Below are 5729 nucleotides of genomic sequence, written 5' to 3' on the forward strand. Positions count from 1 at the left end.
TAAGGGATTTAGATTAATTGCTTAATGTGCTACAATGATGACATTTATTTGCTACTCTTGACTGCAGGAATGACGATAGACTAAACCACCATTATTTTAACTGAGGCACACAAAATAGTTATTTGGGGACTGTAGAGATTGCACCTTGGTAACATGAAATTGTTTTTTCCCAGGTAAAAAAGAGCCTCTCCAGCAATGGACGCAAGGTTAGAAACATTTATATACTCATGCATTATTTAAAATTGAAAGTAGACAAAACAATCTTATTAGCATTTCCCCCTTTGTAGATGTGATCTGCTCTAATTCCTAAATCAAACTTCTGGGGGCAGGCGGAAGAGGCAGATACTGTGATGGTTGCATAGTTCAGCAGATTTAAGGCATGAAGAAATTTACCTTTTCTGATGTATCTGGGATTGTTGTTCATGGCTGTTAATCAGCATAAGCAATATGGCAATTAGCAACTTTAAGATCTAAAATTTTTTTATATATTTTTTTTTTAGGCACTAGATAGAAAACCAGAAGTAGAAATGGTGAGTAAAGCATTCCACTAAACATAGGTAGCTGGGCAAAAAAGATGGCGTTTTTGGATTGCATTTTTTTGTAGTAAGCACTCAAGCATGAGGGCTAAATTCATTAAATGCCAGTATCTTGCCTGTTACCATTTCTGTGAGGTCAGTGTGGCCTGGATGATGATAAGAAGATAACTGACTGAACGTGAAGTTTTTAATTAGCTCTAACTGATTTCGGGCATTGTTGGTTTGGGCTGGGAGAAATTTCATATTTGGCTATTCTAAAGTCACCCTTATTCATTAGGTGGAGGATGATTTCTTTGGATCTGCTTTATTTTTCTAGTAAGTATTGGAAAGCATTACCTGAGAATGCCAATAAACTGCATGCCTGTTGCATAATTTAAAAGTGAATGAAAACTTGGCATATTTGAGCATGCTCCAAATGGGGTTTGTGTAATGATGTTGTTCAAATGTCTGACCTGAAATGAGCATGTAGACAAGTTTTATGCTGAAGAACCCAAGACATACAGTTTGAAGAGAATTGATGACATTTAGCATACTAACAAAGTTCCTCATACTTTCATTTGTAGTTCCTGGAAACACATTTTGATCTGGATAGCATGATTGGGTAAGACCACAAAAACAATTTTTTAGTTCCTGATGTCTTAGGTTTATAGTTTTGAAACATAATTTTACTAATGAATTGTTAAGTCTAAGGATTATTTCTTGTTAAACCAGTAGACCAGAAATAACTTTACTATATATAAAGTAGATTTAACAATTGAATAAGGGTTGCAAGTATTTGTAAATAAGGTAAATAACTGTTTTCAAAGTTAGTATGAAACTGTTGGGAAGAAGTTTCTAAAGCAATAACTTTACAGATTGGAGACCTGTTTTTTTTAATATTTTAAAGTTGTTGATGGACCTTTATTATGTGGTGCTGAGAATCGAACACAGTGCCTCATGCATGCCAGGCAAGCGTGCAACCACTGAGTCACAACCCCAGCCCTGAAACTATTTAAAGGTATGTATCATTTATCTTACATACTTATTGTGTAAGGTGCTGTTAATGATGACTTAAAGTTGAAACAGATGGGAATCTCTCTGACAGAGAATGAAGATTAACGTTAAACTGAAACAGTAGTTGGAAAATATTTAGAAATATCTTTGTTAAAAACCTATTGCTAAGTTAGACTAAATTCCTGCAGGTACACAGACTCAGCTTGGGAAGCAGTGGCAAGAAGTTTTAAGCAAAGGTACATCAGTCTCAAGATTTTAATTAAGGGGTGAACTAAGGCCTTGCATATACTAGGTGGGCACCTCAGGCCTCAAGCTGGATATAGACTAGATGTTCTCAAAGCCGATACAATGATGATAACATAGTTCAGCAGATTTTCACTGATGAGCAATCATGTCTTTCGCTCCTATCTGATGTATCTGGCTCAACAATCCAACTCATTCTGTTAAAAATGACCTTTTATTGTCCCCATACAAAATTTTTATGGACTTGGTACTACAATGACTGTTTCAGATCCTACCCTGTATTTTCCATTAATGCCAGGAGTGAAGCTGGACAAGGTGTGTCTATGATCCTCCTATCTACACTATCCTGAGGGATGACCATCTCATGAGCCCAGGAGATAGTGGCCAGGAGAAGCAATAATGAGAACTCTTGAATTCATGATTGGGGAGGTTAGTACCAAAACTTAGGATAATTTTATTACATACTCAAAATTACTTAGCTTAACTAAAACATAAATACTTTTTAAAAAATTACTTCACTTGCCCCAAATGAGTGCTTAGCTAGCTATTTTTTTAAAGATGAAAATATGCCACTAAAATGAAAGAGAGTAGGACCTTTACCATTTACTTTGGGATGCTGGGGATTGAACCCTGGGCTTCATGAAAGCTAATCTATGTTCTCCACCATAAAGTACGATAAATTTCAAGTGTATACTTGTTTTCTTTAACAGGTTTGCTGCATCCTGAGATCTAGGTATGTCAAGATTTAGTACATATATTACATATTTTAGTATGTAACCAGTGATGTAATGATTCTGCCAAATGAATGTAATGATATCACTTTCAAAACCGTTCCATTTTTGATTCTGAGGTTACTACACCTAAAAAGCATCCTGTAACATTTTTTTGCCATGATTAATATGGACTTTTCTGTTTTAGGGCTTTTGTGGCAGCTGCAGGGATATCACTTAACCTTTAGGTAAGTATTGAAACTATCAGCACTAATTACTATTCTGAATACATGATGATCTCACCCCAACTTGAACTCTCTCACTGATCACTTGATGACAGTAAAAAGATCTGATATTCTGTGTTCCCCAAGTACCATTTAAGTTGTAATCTGGAAATGTGGCTAAAAAGTGTTTTTTGTTGCAGGTAGCTGGATGGATGCTCTTTTGGGATAGAAGATTGAATATGTCATCACTTTAAGTTTCTGAAGAGATCTGAGTCTAGTTTTGGGCTGCGGGTTGAACCTATGAAGTATATTTCAAGCATGATGGGGAAGGGAATAAAGGTGCCTAATAAAAGTCACTAAGGAAAATTTTAGTGCTCTGTCATTTTGAGTTGAAATAGAGCCTGTACAAGTCATGAAGACTTCTTTATCAGTGTAGGCAATACACTGGTATTGGGTGTCTTAAAGGTTGTTTTCTGCTTGAAATGCCATATTTAATGCCAACAGAAATAAGATCTGCTCAGGATGAGCCATATATTTGAGGGATTCATTATGGGGCTGAAAGACTGGGTCAGTGCTTTTTAAAGTACCTGAAAGACAATAAAAATCTCAAGTCATGGAGAGAACTTAAGACTAAGGGAAATATCAAATTTGGATTATCACTGCTTGGTGAAACCTCCCAAAGAAAAATGTTTTTTGAGATTTACTCAAAGTAATATGTCAATGAAATACCTGTCAGCCGAATATTTTGGACAAGAGACATAAATGGTTATGTCAAAAGTGGTATACCCTGTAGGATGGATAACATTAGAGTTATTGGTACTTCTCAGTGGAGCATTTGCCTTATATTTTTTTGCCTAACTGCAAATCGGGAGTCAGTGTGGATTGCCAGTTAACTCCCTAAATTTCCTGAAGAAATCTATTAGCATTTCATAAGTTATTTTTGTCATAATGGGTGGCTACAAACTTGGTTGTGTGCTAAGCAGAATGGCCCTGTTTCTACCACATTCATCTTACAGGTTTTCAGGACAGTTTAAATTTATCCTTTCTCCATGGTGTAACTCAATACTTAAAAAAACAAACCCAATGTGTGACTGCATGGAACTGAGAAGCTTGGCCAAATGATAGGAATTTGCAAGGCATGTCTTGAGACTTGATCATTAGTCATAGAAATATGATACATACGATATGTATCTGCAGTTGCTCAGATGTCCCACCTAACATTTTTATAAAATGTTACAAGAAAAAGGTGAGGGGGCTGGGGCTCAGCAGTAGTGCCTTTGGGATGAGTGAGGCACTGGGTTTGCTCCTCTGCACCAGTCAACTAAAAATTAAGGTCCGATGTTTCCAACTCCATCCAATTATTTTCAATGTTGAGTAATGATCCATTGTGTGTATATATACCCCATTACCATCTGTTTAAGGGTATCTTGGTTGCTTCCAGTTTACCTACTATGAATTGAGTTGCTATAAACATTGATGGCTGTGATACTGTAGTGTGCTGATTTAAGTCTTTTGGGTATCTACCAAGGAGTAAGATAGTTGGGTCAAATGGTGGTTCCTTAGTTTCCTAAGGTATCTCCACTGCTTTCCAGACTGGTTGCACCAATAACTGCCATTCTGTTTTTTTTTCTTTAAAAGTTATCTTTTTTACTGATATTCAACAGAATTACCTTGTCAAATTGTCTTAATGGTTTCTAAATAGTTATACTCGATTTCTGTTTATCACATGCACAATAACAGACTACGCACTATGCTTTGCGGACAATGGGTGCAAATCATTCCTTTCTTTCTCATTGGTTCTCATCCCATTCACAGATGAGCTGTATGCCTGGGAGAACTTCTCTCATGTTTTTCTGTCCCTCTTGTTGGAGTTAATCCTACTAGACTTGCCTGCATAGTCAAGGCCATGCAAAAGTTAGTTGGGTCTTGAGGAGACCTACAGTATTATGTAAGAGTAGGCTTGGTCTTCTTGGATTCCTCTAAGTGGATCATATCTAAGATAGATGACTCTTTCTTGCTAGAGTTGATGGCTTGCTATCTATGATTCTGTAGATCACTCATTTTTTGGTAGCTCTTTTGTCTCCCACATCAGCCTGTCCATGGGCAGTCAGATTAGCAGTATGTGAGATGAAGCTGCAAATACTGTTTCCTGGGTCTAGAAACTTGCCCATCATCTATAGTGCTATCATAAGCATATGTAGCATTTTGTTCCTAGTGAACTCAGCTTTGTGAGGTAAGATCCATTGTGGATTCTTTACAAAGTGTCTAAGATGTTACTATGCTGCGATGATGTTTTCCTGTGCCATGTTTCTTGCCTACCTCAGCAAAACATGACGTCTAGCCAGGGCACCTAGTTTCTAGAAGAGGTGAGTACATCTGTCACTCCTGTTCTCTTGGATGACAAACAAGGTCAATGTTAGAGTATCTCTTGATTTGCATTTCTCCAATTGCTAGAGATGAACATTTTTTCATATATTTGTTGATCAAATGTGTATCTTCTGAGAAGTATCTATTCAGCTCCCTAGTCCATTTAAGTTGGAGAATGTCATGCTAAGCAAAGTAAGCCAGTCCCAAAAAAACAAAGGCTGAATGTCTGAAGTGGACAAAAGAAGTTAAATTCTCTTGGAGGCTGAGGAGACTGAATTTGAAATACTCTTGGTTCCCAGTCTATAGCTTATTATGCATTCCAAACTTATGCATTTATTTTTTTTAAAGAAAATGCTTAATTTCAAATATCACCTTACCACGATGATGTCTTAAATAGTAACATTTCCTTAGATTTCAGTAGTGGTTCCCCCCACCCCCCAAATGGTCTGAAGTTGAGTAATGCCCAAAGTGATTATTTCTGGTATGTCGGGGCAGGACTGTCTCCCAGAGACCTAGGGCCTTTGGTATTTGTATTCCAGAAAAGATCTGGATTGTGGGTCTCTTCTGTATACAGCTTGCTTCCAGGACAGTTTGGTGAGAATTAGGCATTGAACAGCAAATATATATGTATTTAGAAATTAGCCAACAACCTTAGA

General features: G+C 37.0%; 1 long non-coding RNA gene and 8 other non-coding genes across 10 annotated transcripts; all 9 read left to right on the top strand.

Moving 5' to 3' along the window:
* The first annotated feature begins 27 nt into the window (after positions 1-27).
* Positions 28-108, top strand: LOC124083555 (small nucleolar RNA SNORD24). The gene has a single exon (XR_006848799.1). It is a non-coding gene; the product is annotated as a small nucleolar RNA SNORD24 (small nucleolar RNA).
* Positions 109-342: 234 nt separating this feature from the next.
* Positions 343-409, top strand: LOC124083563 (small nucleolar RNA SNORD77). The gene has a single exon (XR_006848807.1). It is a non-coding gene; the product is annotated as a small nucleolar RNA SNORD77 (small nucleolar RNA).
* Positions 410-681: 272 nt separating this feature from the next.
* On the top strand, positions 682-743 carry LOC124083560 (small nucleolar RNA SNORD44). The gene has a single exon (XR_006848804.1). It is a non-coding gene; the product is annotated as a small nucleolar RNA SNORD44 (small nucleolar RNA).
* A 114-nt stretch (positions 744-857) lies between these two features.
* Positions 858-3072, top strand: LOC131423647 (uncharacterized). Of its 2 annotated transcripts, XR_009225486.1 has the most exons (7): positions 858-1137; positions 1423-1533; positions 1718-1765; positions 2071-2201; positions 2483-2505; positions 2691-2730; positions 2907-3072. It is a non-coding gene; the product is annotated as an uncharacterized LOC131423647 (long non-coding RNA). The 2 variants fall into 2 exon arrangements; XR_009225485.1 differs by having other exon boundaries at positions 858-1533.
* LOC124083565 (small nucleolar RNA SNORD78) lies at positions 961-1025 on the top strand. The gene has a single exon (XR_006848808.1). It is a non-coding gene; the product is annotated as a small nucleolar RNA SNORD78 (small nucleolar RNA).
* On the top strand, positions 1571-1652 carry LOC124083557 (small nucleolar RNA SNORD79). Its single transcript, XR_006848801.1, has one exon. It is a non-coding gene; the product is annotated as a small nucleolar RNA SNORD79 (small nucleolar RNA).
* LOC124083561 (small nucleolar RNA snR60/Z15/Z230/Z193/J17) lies at positions 1870-1949 on the top strand. The gene has a single exon (XR_006848805.1). It is a non-coding gene; the product is annotated as a small nucleolar RNA snR60/Z15/Z230/Z193/J17 (small nucleolar RNA).
* On the top strand, positions 2548-2625 carry LOC124083558 (small nucleolar RNA SNORD47). Its single transcript, XR_006848802.1, has one exon. It is a non-coding gene; the product is annotated as a small nucleolar RNA SNORD47 (small nucleolar RNA).
* LOC124083556 (small nucleolar RNA SNORD81) lies at positions 2765-2842 on the top strand. The gene has a single exon (XR_006848800.1). It is a non-coding gene; the product is annotated as a small nucleolar RNA SNORD81 (small nucleolar RNA).
* Positions 3073-5729: the final 2657 nt, after the last annotated feature.

The sequence above is a fragment of the Marmota monax genome, unplaced genomic scaffold, assembly GCF_021218885.2.
Source record: "Marmota monax isolate L192 unplaced genomic scaffold, Marmota_monax_Labrador192_F-V1.1 WCK01_AAM20220418_F8-fsc00055, whole genome shotgun sequence".
In the NCBI taxonomy this organism is placed as follows: Eukaryota; Metazoa; Chordata; class Mammalia; order Rodentia; family Sciuridae; genus Marmota; species Marmota monax.